Source organism: Ambystoma mexicanum, chromosome 4q (genome assembly GCF_040938575.1).
Source record: "Ambystoma mexicanum isolate Mex_15411 chromosome 4q, UKY_AmexF1_1, whole genome shotgun sequence".
Lineage (NCBI taxonomy): Eukaryota > Metazoa > Chordata > Amphibia > Caudata > Ambystomatidae > Ambystoma > Ambystoma mexicanum.
In genome coordinates this window covers 331514736-331537082 of record NC_090928.1, presented here as the reverse complement: position 1 = coordinate 331537082, position 22347 = coordinate 331514736, and the positions used below count along the sequence as shown (strand labels likewise).

At 46.9% G+C, this 22347-nt stretch overlaps 1 protein-coding gene across 5 annotated transcripts in view; it reads right to left on the bottom strand.

Annotated features, from left to right (window-relative positions):
• RASGRP3 (RAS guanyl releasing protein 3) overlaps nucleotides 1-22347 on the bottom strand; it is a 702554-nt gene that overhangs the window by 401355 nt on the left and 278852 nt on the right. For 3 of the 5 annotated variants that reach the window (XM_069607911.1, XM_069607915.1, XM_069607914.1), the window contains exon 1: nucleotides 8578-8889. The exons of the other annotated variants lie outside the window; for them this stretch is intronic. The gene's annotated coding sequence lies outside the window, so the exon portion shown is untranslated. Of the gene's footprint in view, nucleotides 1-8577; nucleotides 8890-22347 lie in introns of those variants that run through there. 5 annotated transcript variants of the gene reach the window in all.

The following is a 22347-nucleotide window of genomic DNA, read 5'->3' as shown; positions in this document are numbered from 1 at the left end:
ATTACAGGAGGACTGATACACATATAGGTGCAGACTACATAGAACGATAACTCCCTGGGTTTGGTAAAACGGTCAGGAAGCTGACGTTGCATCCATAAAGAGGCTTTCAGTATCCAACCCTTTATCCTAAATGAATGCTCCAGACGTAACACAGTTGACGTAAGTCAATTACAGGAACGGCACCGGTCGTTATGCATGGATATTGACCATTATCTGGGGATTCAAATACAAGGTTGACTAATTTTAAAGTTGCAACAATTTTTGGGATCACTTTAACACAAATGACCTTGGCTCAGTGCGCTCTTTTAAGCATGTAACTATGCAAAATGAATACTCTATTGATTTGCAGTTTTCACCTATTTTAATTATTTCAACAAAAAGTATATTCTGTGATCACTAATATAACTCATTAGTTTTCAAATATTCAAAACATAGATCATTATACAATTTGGCATTACCTCATGCTTTACAGTGCATTCAAACAGTAAATACTTGATACATTTACATGTGGCTTACAACTTATGTGACAATATGGACATTTTCCATCTGTAAGTCCATTTCCTATTGATTCAGAAGAACATTAGTCCATGTGTAGGGCTTTAATTGGCTTCAGGCCAATTGTCCTTTTGTTTGTGGGATTCTCTAATGCACGACCGTTTCAGGCTATGAACGCCCTACATCAGGTGCGGGAATAAATGTCTTATTTCAATGATTTAGGTTCTGTAAAAAATAATATGGGTTTTTGGTCAATTACTTAATCCTTATTTTCTCAAATAATATCATGTTTACTGCTTTTGTTATTTTGTAAGTGTTCATTTAAACCTCAAGTATCTGTGATTCTGAAGATTTCCTCTTGTTAAAACCATCTCGAACATGTCAGTGCTGCTTGTGCACTAAGGTCTGCCTCTAAGCCTGCTCTGTTCTTCAAGCGCCGTTTGCCTTTTTTTGGTCTGCAAGGAAAACGAAAACCGTTCGTTTTGGAACTATCTGTTGTTCTTATGTGTATTGGTTTTGTGCTGGGAACAGTCGCTAGATCATAGCGCTGTGTCCCAATCACAAAACCCGGGTTAACTGTTTCTGACGAAATTTGTGTTTTTGTTTACCCATCTGGTTTGTATGCTCCCCGGTCTGGCGCGCGCTATAAATAAATAAACAAACAAACAAACCTCCGCCTGGCCTCAGGGGCGGACTGGCCTATAGGGGACTCTGGAGATTTCCCGGTGGGCCTCTGCACTCTGGACCTCTTTTGTGTGGTATTTCCAAATGTTCTCATAGGAAAAGCATTGGGCTTGCTGAAAATGTGTCATATGGGGCCACTTTGGACATTATTTCCAGGGCCTCTTTTGGTCCCCAGTCATTATTTCCAGGGCCTCTTTTAGTTCCCAGTCCACCCCTGCCTGGCCGTCTCCACGGGTGGCTCAGTCTCCTTTCTTCAATCTATCCCGCATCCTTGCCTCAGGTCTGCTCGTCTTGGTACACTTTTTACTGCGTTATTCATTGTCATCTCCTAGGAATGCAGTATGAATAACTCGTATCGCCTCGTAATGCTCTCGCGTTCACGTAGCTTTGTTGGTTACGATGGTAACCATGTTGTGTACGATCCTTTCTCTCTTTCCATATCCATTCTTGGGGGTTATCCCGGGCGCCATCTTGTGATGTCTTAACGTAGTGCAATCGCTATGTTGATTTGCACTTGTTCTTTCTTCTGATGCGTGTTTGCAACAATTTCGCGGATGTATTCCTTGGGCTTTAACTTGTAGTATTCACAGTGTGGTTGTAAAAATATCCACTTCAGCAATCTTTTAACTATGTATGTTGGGTTTTGAAATCTTGCTCACAAATTGTAAAAAACGATTCAAACAAATAAACGTGTACTTTCTCATGATGAATTTTAGCATCACTTTCCCTAATGTATTCATAGACTTAGTCTTAAAGGGCTCACAGTATAGTCGGAATCATATACATTTTACCGATCTGTTCCCTTGTAGTCAAGATTTTTTATAGACCCATGTTTACAAGTTATAGGAAACAACTTAAGTCCCAGTCTGCGTTCATGCCATTCTGCTGCATGGAGTTCAATTTTTCTATCCAATATGTTTCTTTCTGTAATAGCATTTTATTGAGGTTTCCCCCTCTTCGTGGTGCTTTTATTTTTTCAAGGATAATAAACCTTATCTGATCAATATTGTGTCTCTCTTTTGAAATGTTGTGTTACTGGAGTTTTGATGGCTCCTGTCCTTACTTGTGTTCTGACCATCTTGTTTACACCTTCCTCGTTGTCATTCCGAAGTAATATATTCCACAGGGGCATCCCAAAAATTGTTGTGTCTACATTAGATTCTGTAGCCCAGAATCTGACTCTGTCAGCACCTAAATAATCCAGAAAGTGATGTGAAATTCTGCATCTATACGAAAAAGCAAAACAAAAAAATGTGTGCTCCTCTACATTATTGTTATTGTTATTATAATTTTAAAGTTGTGACATAAGTGCTGAGAGTCAAAACTGGGAAGCTCAGCAGGTTTTGTGACTGTTGAGGTCATACATTCAGAACTGCATTGAATTCTGTGTCTTTTTTCAATTTCTTATGAACATGATGATGCACAACCGTATTTAATGTGTGTATATTTGTCACATTGGACTGTTCTTTATGATGTGTGCCTACCAAACTTAAAGTAAAATAAAAAAAAAAAGACAAATATGATGCAAATTGAAATTTGGACACATTCAGGTAAAATGAATTCCCTCTCGGAAAGGGTTAGCGGTACTCACTTTGCTCGGTTGCTTACTCCTATTTGGGCTAGATGGGGTTTAGGGGTAAGGGGGGGGTTTGTCTGTCTCATAGGGAAAATCAAAAATTGCCACCCATGAGTGCATTCTGGGATATGTAGTCCTTGGGGTGTGCACTGAATGAAGCACGGTGCACTCTGGGAACTGCAGTGGGGCCTTTGCATTGAGCGAATGAGTGTGTATTCTGGAATGTGGTGAGAGTACCTGGACATATGATGGCATATGATAACCTGCCTTGTGATAGGTCTAGTATCTGGGGGTGGGGCTAAGGCAGGTGAGGCTATACCAAGCATACAAGACTCTATTGGCAAACAAACTCTACCTGTCTATAAAATGGCTATACCTGGGGTTGGAGGATTCACACTGGCATATGAGGCTGGACAAGCACGTCAGCTGGGTGCACATGGCCAGGTCTGACTGCAACTGGCCTCTCAGGGACGTTTTTATGGGAGGGCAAAAGGGGCACTTGGCCAGGGCCCACACCTTGGAGAGGGCCCCACAAGGCTAGCTGATCTGAAGAAGTAAGATTCCATTGTTCACCAGACTTAACACACGTCATGATATTTTATGGGGTGCTGCTGAGACTCCAAACCCATTGTGTTTCTGTTTTGGCAAGTGCATTCTGCCTTGATCAATTCATCATATATGGCTTTCTGTGTTCACTGGGGTATACATAGTTTGTGTGTTCCTTATGGCACAACTCTGTAGCAGTCTTTCCTTTGGGAATTTTGTTGATCATGTGCAATAGGCAATGGTGAAATGCCTATTGATACATTGAGTGCCAACATGGTTCAGAGGTTAGCTCAGTGTGTGAAGCACTGCAGAGATATGTGTTCATATACAAACTTTGAATATCACATTCCAGCAAGGCTGGCTGCGCCTTAACTATGTCTGAAGTTTATAAACCTGCCAGCATATGTACTTGGTTTTGCAGAACACTATCTGCTATTATCAGCAATCTACCTGTACCAGATAGGGGATGGTATAAAAACTAACATATCATCTGTATGCTCAAGGTCTAGAAATTGGTTTGTTCAGATGTGGTGTTGTAAAACCTAGGCAATCGCCTCCAACGATGGCATAAACTGTTAGTCCAAGTGGTGAATAAGTATCCAAATTCAAGACTATGGAACAACAGTGTTCATGCTTGTATCCTGGGTTGCCAGCAGACGATACAGTGATCCTGATCAAGTCATCTAATACACCTTACATTATGTGCTGTTTTCGGTGAGGTTTGCCTTCTTGCATGCTGCTGGTATCGTTTAGCCCATTACTTGATCTTTCTTCTTATGTAGGCCATTTGGGGAGAAGGGTTGGTAGGCAGAAGAGAGTGGATCGCATGTTGCAGGCCTCAGGCAAGCATATTTTAAGGTCTGCTTGTATGACACAAAAAACGGTTTGCTTTTTGGTAAAAGTCAAAGGTTTTTATGCACTTTTATGAATGAAAATGTCACAAGCCATTGTTTTGGAAGTATTTAAAGCTTTAAAATACAAAAGACAAACCCAGATGAAATGTGTTAAATAACATCGATTGGTATGCTGGTTCTTATATACTTCCCTTGATGATGGAGAGAATGAAGCTAGAATCATTCCCATTTTGCATAACACCCATCTATAATATTCTGTTTAAAAATTGTCATGTTTGGTAATGTGATTTGCGTACTTTCAAAGTCTGTTTAAAACAAAAATGAGATTGTTTTAGTTCATGGTAAGAACTGGAAAAGAAAGTGTTGAAATGCAGAAATTGCAGAGTTAGCACAAATCCCAGCTTCACCCCTTCATCCCTTAACCAATGTGTGATCCTGGGCATCTTTTGTATTCCCCAACCTCTCAATATTGCCAGTCCCTTAACCTTTCAAAATTGCCAGCCCTTCCGAGTGATTTCCTTCTCGTGGTATGATCGTCATAAAACCCTTATTTATGGTTTCACTGTGTTAATAGTGAGCCTATGTATATCATACACCACAGTCATTTGTTCCTGTCTTATCTTATGGCAACACTATTTGAAAACCCTATCCCACTTCTAATCTCAGTCTGTCTGGATAAAGACACCTTCCTGGTAGCTTCTAATCTGCTCACTATCATGATACGGTGGGTGTAGCGTTCTCTTTCCTTCCAATTGGTGGTCTCTATCCATGCATGAGCACTTTTGCATTCTGTGAGGCAGTTAATATGAGTTCTCTGTCTATTATGGGTTACATGTACCTTTTACATACAGTCCTGCACTAATACTCCATCTACCTTCCTGGATGTTATTGATAAAACAGTATCCTGTATGTACTAGAAGAGTAACCCCTTCATAGACTGCTAATGTTGGTCTTCAAATGCTACTTGTTTATCATTCTGATTAGAGCAAGAATGAAGAGGGCGAGGGGACTTAAAGGGAATAAACGTGCTTATTATGCTGCGAGACAGCATATCGACCTATAGGATGTGAGTGCGATAGGTCGGGCGCGGCCACTGTTTTTTTATCCCTTAATTCCTTTGGTTTAGTGGAGGGGGGCCCCAAAGATGTCTGTGCCCAGGGTCCCACAAGTGCTCAAATTGACCCTGTTTTGTACTACGTCTAATCACCACTTTTGTAGTGTCAAAGCGCTTATCTTTACACGTAGTATATTGCGCCTCCGCTTGTGGAACCCTGAGCGTAGTCTGCAGGGAAGGAGAGCAAGAGGCAGAGAGAAATAAGAGGGATGAAAAGAGGGGAAGAGGGTTGCGGGCATAGGGGGCATAGGGAGGGAGTCAGGCATGGGTGATGCTTTGTCTGAGTGTTTGTCCACTATAAACAGACTATCCTCTAGAGAGGTGTGACACAGAAAACTATGCGTTGGGTTAATATATGTAGTGGGATTCGAAGAGTGTTTTGGAAGAATTATCGGTTAGAGCTCAAGTGGTGTTGCGTGTGAGGGGATCGAGAGAGTGCTTGGGCAATAATGACATGCATGTACACTAGAAATACCTGCAGTTTGCCGTGTCTATTTATAGTACCGCTGGCTATCTCCTGAACAGCATTTCGGGGACTACAAAGCGGACTGGAGAAAGGATTGACGTGATCACTGCGCCGCCGTAAATATCAACTCTGAAAATACCGACTTCCATTACAGCGAGGCGCAGCGAAGCGCAGTGATCACAGAGGGGCACCGTGTGAAATACGTGCTATTTAATATTATTCTTTATGCTGATTAACTTTGAATTCATTTGTACGATGATCACTGTGTTCCTTTGAACGCATACACTTGTAAATACCATAAGTACGAGTTTTGACTTACTCTTTATAAAGAATTGGACTATTTTATTCAGTGTATATGGTGTGCAGGGCAGGGGACGGGAGTGTCCAGAATTTTGGGCACTTTTCTTTGTTCTTGAAATCCATATGTCTCAACTTAACTGCCTCCAATAACGTGTCTGAGATAGGACCCGTGTCGTTTCAAACGGCGTGTATAATAGTTATTCAACTGGCGTTCCAACCGACAGCAATATTTTGCCAGGCGAGGTTGCCCATTGGCATAAGCTAGCTGCAGCAACACTTACAGTATGAAGTTGCAATTGGCATTAAAAAAACAACAGAACTACTGACTTTGCCAATGCTTGCTTCTCCTATCTAATATACAGGTGTTTCACCTCACAATGCCTTCTTGTTTTCACTGCCCTATTCTTGGCGCCATTCTGATTCGTTACTAGACAGCATGAGGGGGTGTGCCATTGCCTTTTTCTTGGTAATGGAGAGTAGTAGCCACTTAATTCCCACTACATATTGAATTTCTGTTGTTTTTTTCCCCAACACTTTTAATGAAATTGGGATAAATGAAAAAACAACATACCCCACTACAGTGTACAATTAAACAGAAAGATTTGTGAAAATGCACACAAGCTTTGCTTACCATGCCACTCCTTGTCACTGGTTTGAACCTTACAAAGTACACATCAGCTAGAGGATGCGCACATACATTTAGGCGCCCCCTTTTTTAAATGTGGATATTGTGGGGCTCGTGAGTGGCACCTACAAACTGAAACTATTGCATTGGAGTACAGCTAAAAGGAAGATGGGATGTGAGCAGGGACACACAGACTATGGGTGTTGCACGGCTATTTACCCACCAATCGACAATTTATGGCCAAGCTAATCCCTGTGACCACTCCCACCCACTCCCGGACATCTTCTGGGATATCTTTCAGCTAGACCCATCATGCAGTAACATCAAACGGTGTGCTGTGTAGGACCTGCCAGTGTTATTTCTCCGCTGTCTTCTGAGAGTAAACGGCTTAATTGCCTCAGTAAATGAGCTCCTTGGGTAATGTCCTAACCAAGTGTACCTTTAGCCACTTGGTCAATAGGCTGTATGTGCATCCTCCCATCTGTTACTTGCACTGAAATCGAGTTTAAAAGACATTATCGAAGCTAACAGCTTTAGCTTGTGTATAGATATTAGACATTTGCCGGGCTCTTACGTGATATGCCCCAGTACATTTTTGACATCTCATGGCCAGGTAATACCACTGCCGTGGTGCCTGGCAAACGTCTATCGCATGTTCAAAATGCTTCTTCTGGTTGAATTGTGGACCAAATATTTAAAATAATGCTGTAGTGTGAGGACAGCGTCATTTTTAACACACCTGTGACCCAGCCAGATATCACTCAAGGATGAGGAACAATCATGTTGATCACGCACATAAACACAACCCCCCTCGCCCCCGCCCCCACACATATCATTAACATAACATCACTTTATATAAGGCACACATCTTTAATGAGAAGTATCTGCAACGTTGTGGTATAGTTGCAGGCATAGCTCCTTTGCCGTGTGGTCCCCAAAACACCAATGGCAGACGTTTTACTAGTTTCTCGGAAGCGCTAAGAAAAATCGGCTCAAGTAAAAACTATTGGTGCGGCGATCACCGCATGTAAAGAATTCGCAAACATAATTTCTGGCATACATAACATTAGAACCCACCTCTATTGCTCGGGTCCACCGACCCACCCCCCACCCCGGCCCGCGTGTCCATGTACGTGATTCAGTTAGCCACCATATAACCAATATGCAACCTGCAGAGGCGTGCCCCATGCCATCCAGGTGCGAGCAATGTGTATTCTGTGCATTACGGTACTCGCGGCACTTCGCGTCCCCCATGCCATCCAGGTGCGGGCAATGTGTATTCTGTGCATTACGGTACTCGCGGCACTTCGCGTCCCCCATGCCATCCAGGTGCGAGCAATGTGTATTCTGTGCATTACGGTACTCGCGGCACTTCGCGTGCCCCATGCCATCCAGGTGCGGGCAATGTGTATTCTGTGCATTACGGTACTCGCGGCACTTCGCGTCCCCCATGCCATCCAGGTGCGAGCAATACTGGGGAGCAAGCAGTTCCTCAGACGTGCTGGGATTCTCTGCATTACGGCGATTGTAGTTTCGCTTAAACTCTTATAAATGACCGATTCCAACAGAGAAAATGCAAAATATCAGGAGACCGAATGAGCGCCTAGAGACATATGTAACCAGCACCACTCACTTATCTCCGTTACACAATTATCAAGTAGCACAAGGGTCGCGAGGAAGCCGCCGGTCAACTTCAGAGGCCACCTTTTCCAGACTCTGCTATACTTTTCTCCAACACAAAGTCATCACATAACACTTTTGGCGCAGTTACCGGCCAGTGATTGCCACACAAACCCTGTTGTGTCTGTGCACGCACAACTCACCTCTGTCACATCGGATTTCAACGCCCCCCCGCCCCCCACCAACTACACATATCTTAAAATTAAATAATTGCAGTAACATGTCCCAGTCACTTACCCTGCTTGTGCTGTGCCGAGGTATTCCACACACACGCGCGCGTGCACACATCCCCCGCCCCCTGGTGCCAGCTGCCAAGTGCGAGCGCATGCCCTGAGCAGCTGTTTCCTTTGAGCACCCAGGAGCTGTGTGCCGTCGCCAGTCACATGCCCCTCCCCTGACAGACCCCGCGGCAGTGCCAGGCGGGGGGCGGGCGGGTCTGAAAATCTTTACTCTCTTCATTGGAACATCGTTTCCGAGCGGGCCCTTCCGCTGTGAAACAGGGCGTTTGTCTATGCGTTTTTGTATTTTAGCCGAGTAGCAAACAAATCACTCACAACAACAGAGCGAGGCCACTGGGCGAGGACTGGAATGCCGGAACGCCGCTTACTGGGGACAGGGCAGCGTACGGCCGCGCCCCCTTTGTTGAGCACAGGGCGACATACTGCGCAGCTCAGATAAAAGTGACGGACCGGGATTGACGGTTGCCACCGGTTCATGAAAGGAATGCCGGCTGTTTGATCGTTTTTCGAGAATCTGAAGGATCAAGCGTTTGCACTTTAAAGGCACCTGGCACGTTTTTCACTTTATTTGTATTCCGCGTGTGAGCTGGAGTCTAAAGGACGACTCTAATTTGTGAATTTGGAATGCGATAATTTAGATAGCGCTGTAATGTCCGTGATTTCAACCGAAATACGGATACTGTTCTGGTACAGTTTGACATCGTTTTTCAGCCGGTCCTCGAGACTTCTAGGAGAGCCAGCCAGCCACCTCCTACTACGTGTCATTGCACTTCATGCACTTTCCCGCGCGCTGGTCTGAGGCTGTCAGATGGCTGCATGTCAGCAGGGACACCATGCCCCAATGCTCTGCTTTCATTTCTCTTTTAATTGCATTCTGGGAGCTGTAATATTGGGTTACTTCAATTGAATAAAATGGAATAAACCAAAACGAATCTAAAAGCAAAGCCAGGACAGTGAGGGGGTGTCTCCCACCTAAAAGTCTGCTGATTTCAAGACTCTGTGCCTACTGGATATGGCACTCAAGAGGTCATCTGAAGGGTATCTTGTATTCCTTTTCCTGACAGACAGACAACTCTGCTACTCCTCCCGAAGCAAACTGTCTGCACGCCCATCAAAAACAAAAGCATGATATGATATGTCATTTGCAACACGCCTGTACACAAGTGTGTCTAGGCTCGACAAGACAAGGGAGGGAAGACAGAGGGAGGACAAGACAAACGATCTTACTAGGCCTTGGGTCGTTCAGATCGTGCAAGTGCGAGAATAAGACGTGCAAGGGGAAAGGGAAAGGGAGTGGGAGAAGTGCAAGGGGAAAGGGAAAGGGAGTGGGAGAAGTGCAAGGGAGAGGGGAAGGGAAAACAGGGTAACAATGCTCTGAGTAAGTGCAGCCGCCAGGGCAGCGCTGCTCTGGGTAGTGCAAGATTCAATTATTTCTTGAATGTCCCACCCAGAGTAATAGTTGTTTTTTATATATAGCGCGTCCTGCTGGAATCCTTTCGCTATGCAGTGTTGGAAAAATAGCTGTATTTATGACCCAATTTAGCGGTTCTAAATTTGTTGAAGGATGAAGAAATTAGTTGGGTCTGCCGCGATTCAAACTTGTGAAACGCAGACTGGTCCCATGTGACAAGTCAATTTCTGCCACTCGGTTGTGCCGCCCACCACCTCTTTTACCATTCCTCATTAGGCGTCATCATCGCCAGCGTCCTCAGCAAAGGATGGATGAAGACAAGGGCCTCGTCTGTTTGTGCTTGATAGGGCCAAGGTCAAACCAACTATTCTGTATTTCACCTACAAAGTAGTCGCTACAACTATTACTCGCCAAATGACATCACCATGTGTCGCCTATCTCCACTCATCTAGGGTTCTAAATGGCTACGCGCCCCGGGCAGCCCTAGCACACTATTCTAGCGAACTTCATCAATATTGACATTTCCCCCATCTTTTTTTAAAAACCTTTATTTATTAAAGCGCTTGCCAACATAGTACAAAGTGGTTATAACAGCATCACAGATTACAACCATACATCTTGCTGACATCTTGACCATATAAATCCACACACATGGGGACCAGTGATGTAGCACGTCACCTCTGTCGAACATAGCAATGTCTATGATAGTTCTGCAAGTATGTCCAGGTATTGCTAGTGTGTTTTCCACAAAGCATTTACGTCTGATACCGCTCCCTGCTTTCGCAGAAAAAAAAGATCGAAAGGGGGACCAGATGTCCAGTGGCTTACAAGCCATCGGCTGCAGCAGAGCCCATTGCTCCTCCTGGTCAGAGCCCCACATCACAGCCCACATCCATTGAGTCACTGTCGGAACATTTGGTTTCAACCATACCAGCAATATACAGCGGACCGCCAGCAGCATACCCAAGCTGGACAGTTTATGAAAACAATGTAGCAGTGTGTCAAACCTCTGGACCAAGCATTGCAGTGGGGTTGTCTCTATAATACAGCCAAACATGTCAGATATTGCATTGCATATTCCTACCTAAAAGTCCCTCAGCCTCAGGCAGTCCCATACCATATGGAGATATCTTGCCTCACTCGAATGACACCTAGGGCACACTGCAGAATTCTCCTGTGAAAACAGAGCCTAGCCGGTGTATAGTGATGCCTATGAAGTACCTTAAATTGTATCAACCTAAATATAGAATTAAATGACCCTTTACGAGATTGTAGATGCATATCCTCCCAGACTTCGTCTGTAATGTCCATATCAAGGTCTCTTACCCAGGCACTCAGTATCTTGGTGAAAGGCCCACTCCCACAGCTCTGCAACATGTGATACAGTCCAGATACTCGGCCATGCGTATCACTCGCATGCATTATGAAGCTCAATAAAGGTTAATCTGGTGGCAGTACCGGGAATCCCTCCCATGTTCCTCTAATGGCTCTATGCAGTCCCTCGAACTGCAGCCAGCGTCAGGATTGTCTCTGTAACAGACCAGGCACCTTCTGGGGAGCGATAACATTTCCTATGTTGTATACATCTTTCAGGGTCTCAAGGCCATCACCAGGCCACTGTCGTGCCACATTCCCGGTCACATTAGGTAGCGAGGGAACACAATTCCACAAGGGGGGGTCACCATGAAATGGACGGCGGACTCCCAGCAGCCTCCATATTTTACTCCATGCAAGTGCAGTCAAACTAGCCGGATCGCATATACATGGGTCCATGAATTGTGGGGGGTAATACTATTGAGCGAATATCGCAAGGCCCCACTCCATATAGTTTGATCTTCACATGTGGATAAACGATGCCCCCGCAAACCAATAAGACGCATATTGCGCCTGAGTCGCGATACAATATTTTTCAAAATCCAGGGCTGCAATTCCCCCCTGCGAGTATGGTGTAGATAGTGTACTCCACTTGAGACGGACAGCTCCTACATGCCACATATAAGCATCAACCTCTGCACCCAACTCATTGAAGTATCTTCTACCGGGACACAACAGTCTCTTTAGAAAGTAATACAAGAGTTTCGAGAGGATAACCACTTTGAGTAGTGCCACTTTCCCTGCCATTGGAAGCAGCAGCCATGCCCATTTTCATAACTTATCAGTGAACTGTGAGGGATATGTAGTATAGTTTTGCTCCATTAATACAATGGAGCTTCTGGCACCACCACTAGCAAGTATTTCCTCTCAGTGTGTGACCAAGCAAACGCCAACAGGTCCAGTGGCACAGTCGTAGCACCCGTCAACGGGAAAAGTTCTGATTTAGCCTGGTTAATGTGCAGACCCGACAGTTCCCTGAAGGACTTCACATCATGCATAATCGGGTCATGTGCGTTTGGGCATTACCTACATATATGATTGTATCATCTGCATATAGTGATATAACCTACGCTTCTCCCGACAGTCTGATCCCCCTATGAATGTGTTTGTGGCAGATCAAGTCCACCAGCAGCTCAATCACTATGGTGAATGTCAGGGGCGACAGCGGGCACCCCTGTCTGGTCCCTCTAGCAATTGTGATTACGAGTGAAAGTATCCCATTTATCTTAACTCTAGACAGCAGGGATGAATATAGTAACTGAACCCATGTCAAAAACCTGGGTCCAAAGTTGCATTTACGAAGTACCGCCCACATAAACCGCCATGACACTTAGTCAAAGGCATTTTGGATATCAAGAGCCACCGCTACCGCCTGGGCACTACGGTCGATCTGAGCAAGGACATTAAACAGGTGCCACAGGTTAAGGGACATAGATCTCCTGGGAACAAACCCTGATTGGTCCTGGTGGATTATATACCCCATGTAGTGTGCTAGTCTGACGGCGATGACTTTGGCAAATATCTTCACGCCTGAGTTGATCAGCAAGAGGGGCCTGTACGACCCACACTGCTCAGCCCGTTTCCTGGGTTTCAGCAGTACCATGATCACTGCGTCCCTCAGTGTGGAGGTGGAGGAGTACCCTTTTAGTATATGCCTCTTCCCACATCTCTAGGAGTCGGGGAACCAGATATGAATTAAACTGTTTATAAATCTCTGTTGATAAACCATCTGGCCCAGGAGCCTTCCCAGTGGGAAGAGCATCTCTAGCATGGACAATCATGCCCAACGTTATGGGCCGATCCAGAGCCTCCCTTGCCTCACCTGATAATTCTGTTAAGGGAAGTGCATTTAGGAATGTCTCTATGTCTAGGAGGAGGCCAACATTGTCATTCTCATACAGCTTGGCGTAGAAAGTGTGAAACACCTGATTCACCCCATGCACTGTGTACAGTTTCACCAGAGTCAACAGCACGTAAGGAATGTGATGACTATCTCCTGCCTGCCATATAACCCTTGCCAAGAGTCTGTTCGGACGTTCCCCTTCTCTGTATCTCTGTGCAGCTCTTGGGGTCTCTAAAATGTTCAATTCCCTATCAGGATGCGCCTTAACGTTGTCTACTTCTACTTTAATTTCACCCAGAACCGCGGGTTGGGGAGAGGTGGTGTACAATTGTTCCAGACGGTGCAGTGTGGTCTCACTGTCCCTGATATCCCACCTTATCACTTTCAGAATCCCCAGCTACATGGCCATAGCAATACCACAGATGTATGCTTTAAAGGCTTCCCACAATACTGCATAGGAATTCACAGAACCAGTATCCACCTCGAAGAACAGCTGAACGTTCTTCTCCAAGTCAGCCTTGAACACTAAATCCAGCAGCACCTGATAAACCTCCATGACGGTCTAGACCCAGTGGCATCTCGCCAATACAAAGGTGAGCGTGGCCGAGGAATGGTCAGAAAAAGTTCTATTCAGTATGTCCGCCCGTGAATCGCCCCCAGTAACGAGTCAGATATCAGCCACATATCAATCCGAGAATGGGAGTCATGCACCGATGAGTAAAAGGAATATGCATGCAGTTTCGGATTGAATAGTCTCCAGGCATCCACGACTTTAATTTCCGCCATACTCTCCTGTATTACTCGGGCTGCCCTAGTAAGTTGCCTAGGTTTGGTACCCGATCTATCAAGGTATGTGTCTAGAATCGTGTTGAAATCCTCTCACCCCCATAGGGCAGGCACCAGTGGGTATTGAGCCACTAAACCCAGTACATCCGTATAAAACTCTGTGTCGTCCACATTTGGGCCATAGATATTCAAGAATACCATTTCCCTACCCCTCAGTGACCCAAACGATAAAACGTATCACCCTAGAGGGCCACATGTTAATTTTTAAGCACATATTGTATTGATTTATGAATTAGTGTCATCACTCCCCTACTCTGTGTAGAGTAGTTAGTGTAATATCTGTGCCCTCCCCTAATATCTGTACCCCCCCAGCTCTTGGTGAATTGGGCACAGCCAGCCTCACACGCATTTGTTTCCTGAATAAATTTTATTTGAGCCCTATGACTCTCTGCATACAATTGTAGTTTCTTCATTTTAATTGGATTGCCAAGCCCCCTTACATTCCAGCTCATACACCGAATCTCATCCAACCGCATCCCTATAGATCACAATGTATTTCACACATTCGGCCACAACCAAGAAAGAGCCTCTCAGCTCCTGCACTGTTAGACTACCTTGGAGGAGCATAACCATAACAACAACGTCAAGCGCATTTTGTAACTAAAAGCCCGAAATACCACCCCCTACCCTCATCCCCCTCAAAAACTTAGGAATGCATTCCCCATATTCCCCAACCCGAGAGAACTTGCAACTGCACATGGGGGGGGGAGGCTGCACAGGCGACAGCCCTGGTCTCAGCACAACCTTAACACAGACATTTTAAAGAACACTTCAGGGCGTAATAATATTAATTAGTACGGAGCCGAATGCTACAGCAATAACACGTATATCAATTAGGGGGGCCTTGCTCAATACTACCAGTACAGAGAAAAGAATCGCCTCTATCACTACACCTCACTTTCAACAACGGGCACTCGACTGCTCGGACAACTCACTGTTCAAGGGGTGCCAGCTATGCAGTTCAGCCCTTTGAGCACTTGTCCAGAAATTTCAGGGCCTCCTCAGATACGCTAAAACAGTACACTTTGCTGCTGTATTCAATTTATTTATTTATTACATTTATAAAGCAGTCCTTGGGCATCGTGGTGCTGTTCAGGCAGGACGTGCTTGGTTACAGGCAGCATGTGAATACAGGAAACAACAAAAAAAGACAGGAAGCCCGCATGTCTGTGGTTCACGGTTACAGTGAAACCATTTACCAGACAGTTGGCAGCTAAGAAGGTGAGATATACATGGAAGGAGGGGGGAGACGAGCATTGGTGTGGGCCTAGAGGGGCTCAGTTGAGGAGCATAGTTTTGAGGGCTTTCCTGAAGGACAGGTGAGAGGTCTCGGTCCTGTGGATGTTTGAGAGGGCATTCTACTGTTTGGGAGCAATGTGGGGAAGCTGATGCCACCTGCTTTGTTCCTTTGATGTGGGGATGTTCAGTTGGCTAGACTAGTGAGATCGCTTGGGTCTGGATGAGATGGTTCTTCCAATTTCTTCGGAGAGTAAAGACGGGGCTGTGCCAGCTAGGCATTTATGGGTTATGGCTAGCGTCTAAAAGATGATCCTATCTTTGATGGGGAGCCAGTGGGCGGCACGTCTGGCATGGGAGATGTGTTCTCTCTTGGGAATGTTTAGGCGGCTCTGAGCGCATTATTTTGAGTGACTTGGATCCGTTCAAAGTTTTGACAGAGGTGCCGGCAAAGAGCGCATTGCAGTAATCTAATTTTGCTCCAATGGTAGCTATAGAGAGGCAGTTATCCTTGGATAGGTATGGTTTGACTGAGTTAATCAGTTTGTTGGTGAAAGAGGCAGAGAAAGCGATGGCGCTTACCTGGCGAGTCATGGACAGTGTGGATTCACGGTACACTCCCAGAGTCTTTACTGAAGATGAGACGGTGATACTAGTGTTTTCTATGGTAAAGGCTCTGTATTGATTATTAAGTTTGTTAAGTGTTTCCCTGGGGCCAACTATGAGGATTTCTATTTTGTCCCCATTGAGGCATAGACCGTTGACTGCCATCCATGTTTGGATGGTAGAGTATATCTTATGGAGTGTCTTGGTGTCTTTTTCATATGAGCCGGAGAGTGGAAGGAGGACCTGAGTGTCGTCAGCATAGTTTGTGTACGCTATGCCGAGAGTGACCAGTTTGTCAAAAAGAGGCTTAGTGAATATATTGTACAGGGTTGGTGACGTGCACGAAACCTGGGGGACTCCGCAGTGGATGCTGGTGGTTGCTGCTCAGGCCTGGCCGGAAAAGACTTTCATGGCTCTCCCTTCAAGGAAGGAGATGATCCAGGTAGTGACTCAGGGGTGAATTGGTGAGATGTTTGCAGAGAGTCTTGTGGTCCACAAGGTCAAAAGCTGCAGACAAATCAAGCAGGAGGAGCAGAGCTGGTTTGCCTTTAACCACGATTTCGGATTGTTGATTTTTTAAGTTTTTAAGCACGGATTCCGTTCCATTACCTGGACGGAAACTTGATTGCCTCTTTCCTAATATGCCATTGGACTCAAGGAAATTCTGGATTTGAGTGTAAACTGCCTTGTTGAGGATTTTTAAAAGGAAAGGTACTCTGGTAATCGGTCTGTAGTTATTAGGGAAGGAGGGGTCTAGAGAGGTTTTTTTCAAAAGCGGACGTACCCATGCTTCTTTAAGGCAGGGTGGGACAATACCTGAAGCGAATAAGGCATTTATGAATGCTGTTAAAAAAGGTGGAAGGGTTTTTGCACATTCTTTGATAATATTATCTAGACAGCTGTCGCCTTTGCAATTGGATGGTTTTAAGTGTTTGAGTAGGGCTAGGACTTCAGTTTCAGAGATGTCTCTGAAGGAGAAAAGGTTCTTGTCCTGTGGGAGGATGTTTTTGGTAGGCAATGTAGGGAAGTCAGACTTGGGCAGAGCTTTGAGGTGGGCTTGGATTTTGTTTTGCAACAAGTCTAGTTTGTTGAGCAATGCTGATTGGATACTTGAGCACCATGCTTCATCTTTGAAGAGGTCAAGGGCATCGGTGGTGGGTGTGACTAGATATTTGAAGATGGTGAACATTTCTTTTGATTGGGATTGGGCGTTAGATAGTCTGGTGTTGTATGAGTTGGCTTTGGCTTGGATAATGGCTTTTTATACTGGGTACACAGTTTTTTTTAATTTGGCCTTAGTGTTGTCTTGGGGGTTGGTTTGCCATTTGGTCAGGGCGTTGCGTTTGAGGGTGCAGAGTTCCTGTAGTTCACCTGTGTACCAGGAGTTGACATGCTTAGAATTTTGGGCTTTTTTGGGTTCTAGCAGAGCAATGGTGTTGATTGCTTTTTTGAAGGTGTCATTGTATGAATCTGCTAGGATCCTGGGGTCTTTGGAAAAAGGATGTTTAAAAGCTGGAACATCTAGGAAGGGTAGGAGGTTGTCTTTAGTAAGTTTGTGTGTGCTTCTGGCTAGTGCAGGAGGTGCTGGGATGTTAGGTTTTGAAGGGGAGGAGATAGGGATGGAGAACTGAATGAGGTGGTGGTGGGTCCAGGGGTAGGGGGAGTTGGAGCTAATACTGGCTGAGCAGTTATGGTCAGCAACCCAATCTAGGGTGCATCCTTTAGCATGTGTAGGGTTTGTGACTCTGTGCACGAATCCCAAGTCTTGAAGTTCTTTAGCAAGAGCTTTAGCTTGCTTCTCTTTGGGGTCATTGAGGCCCAGGTTAATGTCCGCAAGTAGACTGGTTTTAGTGGTTGGTTTGAGGTTCTCACCTAGGAGGTGGAGAAGGCTACCCTGAAACTTTGAGGATGGGCCTAGTGGTCGGTAGACAGTGTGGATCGTGATCGTGCAGTTAGGCGAGAGGGAGAGTTTTGCAGAGATGGAGTCTACATTACCTTCCAGCAGGGAATTTACTATCCTGAGTGGTAATGTTTCTTTCACTATGAGTGCTACTCCACCACCTTTCACCTGTAGTCTGTCCTGCTGGTGAATGGTGTAGCCTGGGGGCAGAGCCAGGGATATAGCAGGCCCAGCTGCTTCGTGAAGCCATGATTCAGTAATGGCTAGGATGTCCAAGTCAAGGTTGGTGATAAGGTTGCTTATCTCAGTGGCGGGGGCAGGAAGCAAGCGAGCATTAATGAGGGTGCATTGGAGGGGTGCGAAGGGGTGCAAGATTTAGTAGATGGAGCGTCTTTAGGTGTGTTCTGTTTAGATTTGGAATCTATTATGGGGAATGTTTGTGTTTCATGTGGCAAGAGTGCATTTGGGCAGCCTGGTTGGGGAGTGGCGTGGGCCTGGGTCAGCAGTACCTTTGATGATGACTTGGTGGAAGTAGAGCGCAGGTTTGAGTGTGGAGTCCGGGTGAGTGGAAGTCACGGGAAGCAAGGAGCGCACACCCAGCATAAGGTTCCTAGTCTCAGCAGGTCTACGTTGCATACGGTGTGGTTGAGGATAGGTGCAAGACCTAAGCATAGTTAGTCTGCGAGCAAGGGCTTTGAGGGGGCTGGCTGTGATATTAGCCCATGGGGTGCGTGTATTATTAGGAAAAATGAGAGGAGGTAGGAAGGGGGTGGGTGGGATGTCGTGGGAGTTGGGAAGCGTAGTTGCCATGTCTGGAAGGACGGAGAGTGGTAGGCCTAGGCACGACCCGTGGGTTTACAGATAGGTTTGTGCTCACAGTGTAGGCTAGACAACAATATGGTAGTGGGCAGACAGCACAAATTTGGTCAGTGGGGCAATAAACTGGTAATGAATCACCAGGTACAGTAACTTTTCCACAGCACATTGAAAGAATAGCAGGTGTGGCTAAAACATGAGTCCTAGCAAGGTTACAGTCAGAAGATGGTGATAGGCTGCGGCAATAAACAGGTGGAGGGATTTCTCAGTACATAGGCCAACAACAGGTACAGTCACTTTTCCACAGCAAATTGATAGAATAGCATGTGTAGCTAAAACATGCGACCTAGCAAGGTCACAGTCAGACAATGGTGCTAGGCTGCAGCAATAAACAAGTGGAGGAAACTCTCAGTACATAGGTCATACGGGGGACAGGGCAAAGCTATATTCCAATAGGGGCTTGGTACTTAAAGTGGTGTGCCATGGTGGCTAGGAGCCGTGGCACAATCGCGCAAAATAAAAGTCACCAATATGAAAGGGCAAACTTACTTTAACAAGATATTGCTGGACATATTGCATTCAGGTTATAAGGCTATGCAGAAGTTATAATAAAGGCGGATGGGTCACGTCAGCGGCCGTTAAAACACTTTGGCCTAATGCAATACTGAAGATTTTAGAACATATGGCAGGGAGCAGTAATGTGGCTGTGAACGAGCAGCAGAGTAGCGTATACTTAGTGGCAGATAGGCAATATTTGTGGCCTGGCACCAAAAACAGGAAGAGTATCTTGGGGGTTACCGGAGTAGGTTGTCAGAAGATGTTGCAGTGCAGAGATAGCGCACGGCGGGAAGTGCGTCTTCTGGGGCTCCCGCTGCAACGCGATCAACAGGACTGCAAGGAGTAGCATAGATGTGTAAAGAGTCGTACGTTGGTGCAAAGCTCACTGAGGCGGTAGACAACACACCCGAGGGTAGTGGAGATTCTGGCGGGCGAACGCGCCAGCGAAGGTGGCATGGCGGGCGCCGCCCCTTAGTGGGGGCTGCCCAGCCGGCCTCCTCCCCCCCTCTACTCAAGCAGGGCAGGGGTGGGGGAGGAACACGGAGCGCGCAAAATGTAAGGGGCGGGGCGGGGAGCCGAGGGAGAAGCCGGCCTCATAAAGGGCACGGGTTGTTTCCAAACACATTCTCCCTCGGTTTCCTGCCCCCACCGGATCGTGGATTTTGTTTCGCCTTTCGCCTTCATAGCCGACGTCGGACCATCCGTGGCAGTTCTGGAGGTGTGGGAGTTCCAGTGTTGGCGGGGCAGGAGAGGCCGGTTCCAGAGAGAGCGATCGACTGTCGGCGGAAGGAGGTCGAGGCGGATTTAGCAAGAAAGTGCTTGGTCTTGGAGTGCCGGGGACCTGAGTTCGGGGGCTGATCAGAGAGGTAATGCGCAGCCTGGGGCACAAGGAAGGAGTCAAGATGTAGTAAATGTATAGCCAGGAGCAGGGGCCCAGTAAGGTTGGAATGCAAGGCACAGAACTTGTCGCCGTTTCAGTGTCTTTAGGTCGGCGAGGAATGGCCGACGGGCAGGCATAATTGTATGGGAAAAAATTTACACAATATAAATGGGTATCAAGGACGCGATGTGTGTCGTAGGTAGACGAAAATGGTCTTGGGTTTTGCATCATATGTACGTTAAGGGAGGTGACGTAGGGCCGCCATGCCATGTGTGTGTATAAGGGCGCTTGCTGGGAGGTTTAGCACGGTAATGTTAGGATGCGCTCGGCACCCGAAGGTTCGTTGCGGTATGCAGTTGAGCATGGATGGGAAGTAATTTTAGCGCCGCCTCTGCAAAGGGCGGTTGCCGGGACGTGCCGAGGACCGTAGGTTTCTTGATTTCCCGGTACAACTGCGGCCGTGGCAATGTGTGTGCTGGGGAACCCATCTTTCCCCTGTTATGTTGTCCGAGAGTCTCCTATGTCCGCCCTCTCATGACGCTCTCATCGCCTCCCTTTGCCCTGTGTTGCCCCCCCCTCGTCGGGTCACTCCCGCCCATGTTAAGGCTGGCTCCTGAGCAGCCCAGGCGGGGAAGGGATTGCTCCTGCCCTGACCCTCTTTCCGGGGCCGAAACATACAGGAGAGCGACACGTTTTCCGGGCGGCCGAGCCGAGGGCAGCAGCAGAGACGCGGCGCCTGCAGCCAGGTGCTGGGCCCGCCTGCTGTACCCTGGCCCTCGAGGCGCCTGCCCCCCACCGCCCCACCAGTGGGAGCCCCGCCGAGCACGGCTCCTGCCCAGAGGTAGGGGGCAGCGCCGGCCGGTCTCTCTGGCTATCGCCTCTGCCCGTGAGAACGAGTTGTGCCTTAAAGGTTGTGCGTGTGACGGCGTCCTGGTCACCGGGCTCCTGGATGCCTGCGTTCATCTGGTAGTCGGCATCATTTGGGGTACACTTTGCCTGTCTCCTTGTTAACGCGTGTACCATCCCCGTCTCGTGTCTCGCGGGGAGGTCGCAATCAATGGCGTTGCATGTAAGTGCTTTACCCATGCGGGATCACTAAGGAGAGGCCGCGAATGTGAGGCCCCTAACAAGGCCGTTCTGGGTCTTTTGGGGTGGGGGGCTGATGGGAATGGACAGGGTTGCGTGTTCATGGTTTGGCGCACATTGTCTTTTCGATTTCGCCGCATGATGCTAATGTTTGTAGAATAGGTGCGTTGTGTGATTTTGTTTTCACTTCTCATCTAGGGGTTTCAGGGCCACGTGTTGCGGGCATGCGTGAAGCCCACTGTTTCACAATGGTGTCCGCACGTGCGCTCACCTTGTTAGGCCGGTAAATTGCCCACGGCGCATTCCAGTTGGGATCACGTTTATCATTTGGGAGATTAACTTTATGGTTTGACAATTTTAATAGCACTGCCAGCAGTGGCTCAAGTGGTACGTGCTTGGTCATGGAAAGCGCTAGGTGAAAATGGATAGGAGGTGCATTTTGCAGTTCGGGTGCAAATTCCGGGTGGGGGGAACAATGGAGACCCAAGTTAAGTCGTAATGGAATGTCTGGAGTTTTTGAATGAAATAACCAGCGTTGAGTGGTCGCCGCGCAGGTGGTAAGGAAAGCAGGGCAACAGCTGGACTCCATGTGATGATAAGCATATATTTAAACTATTTATGGAAGGATGACCATCCTGGGTGGCCGCCGTGCCAATTGTGATAAATGCCCGTAACAGAGAGGCCCGCTGCGTGCGGAGGTCGGGGGCCCGGTTGTGCAACCTCGTGGCCAATGGCGGCTAGTTTGGGAGAAGGTGGATGGGGAGGGGGGGTGGGCAGTGCAGACAATAGACCAATGCGAGCAAAGTTCAGCGTATGAAGAGAGGCCGCAACTTGGAGGAACCGGGAGAACAGGGCCTTGGTCGGGGACCCCCGGCCAGAGGCATGATGGCGGGTAGTTGGGAGCTACCACACTCCAGTTGGCTGGGGCACATGGCCCAAGCGACGGTGGGCTGCAGGGGAGTCGGCGTGGCTGCTTGCAGGGACCGAGGTGCAAAGGGTGGGCGAGGGTTTCCAAAAGGTTGGAAAGTGTGTATTACAGACGGATTAGCCACGGATAGGATGTTTTAAGTGATGGAGATGGTGTAGAGATGCTGTATGAGATTATATGTAACAAGGATCAAACAAGTCATCACAAATGCAGAGCATTGCTAGCAAACGATTGTGCAAAGGAAGAAAAGGTCATATGGTAAGGTTTGGTTAACGGTGCGGCTG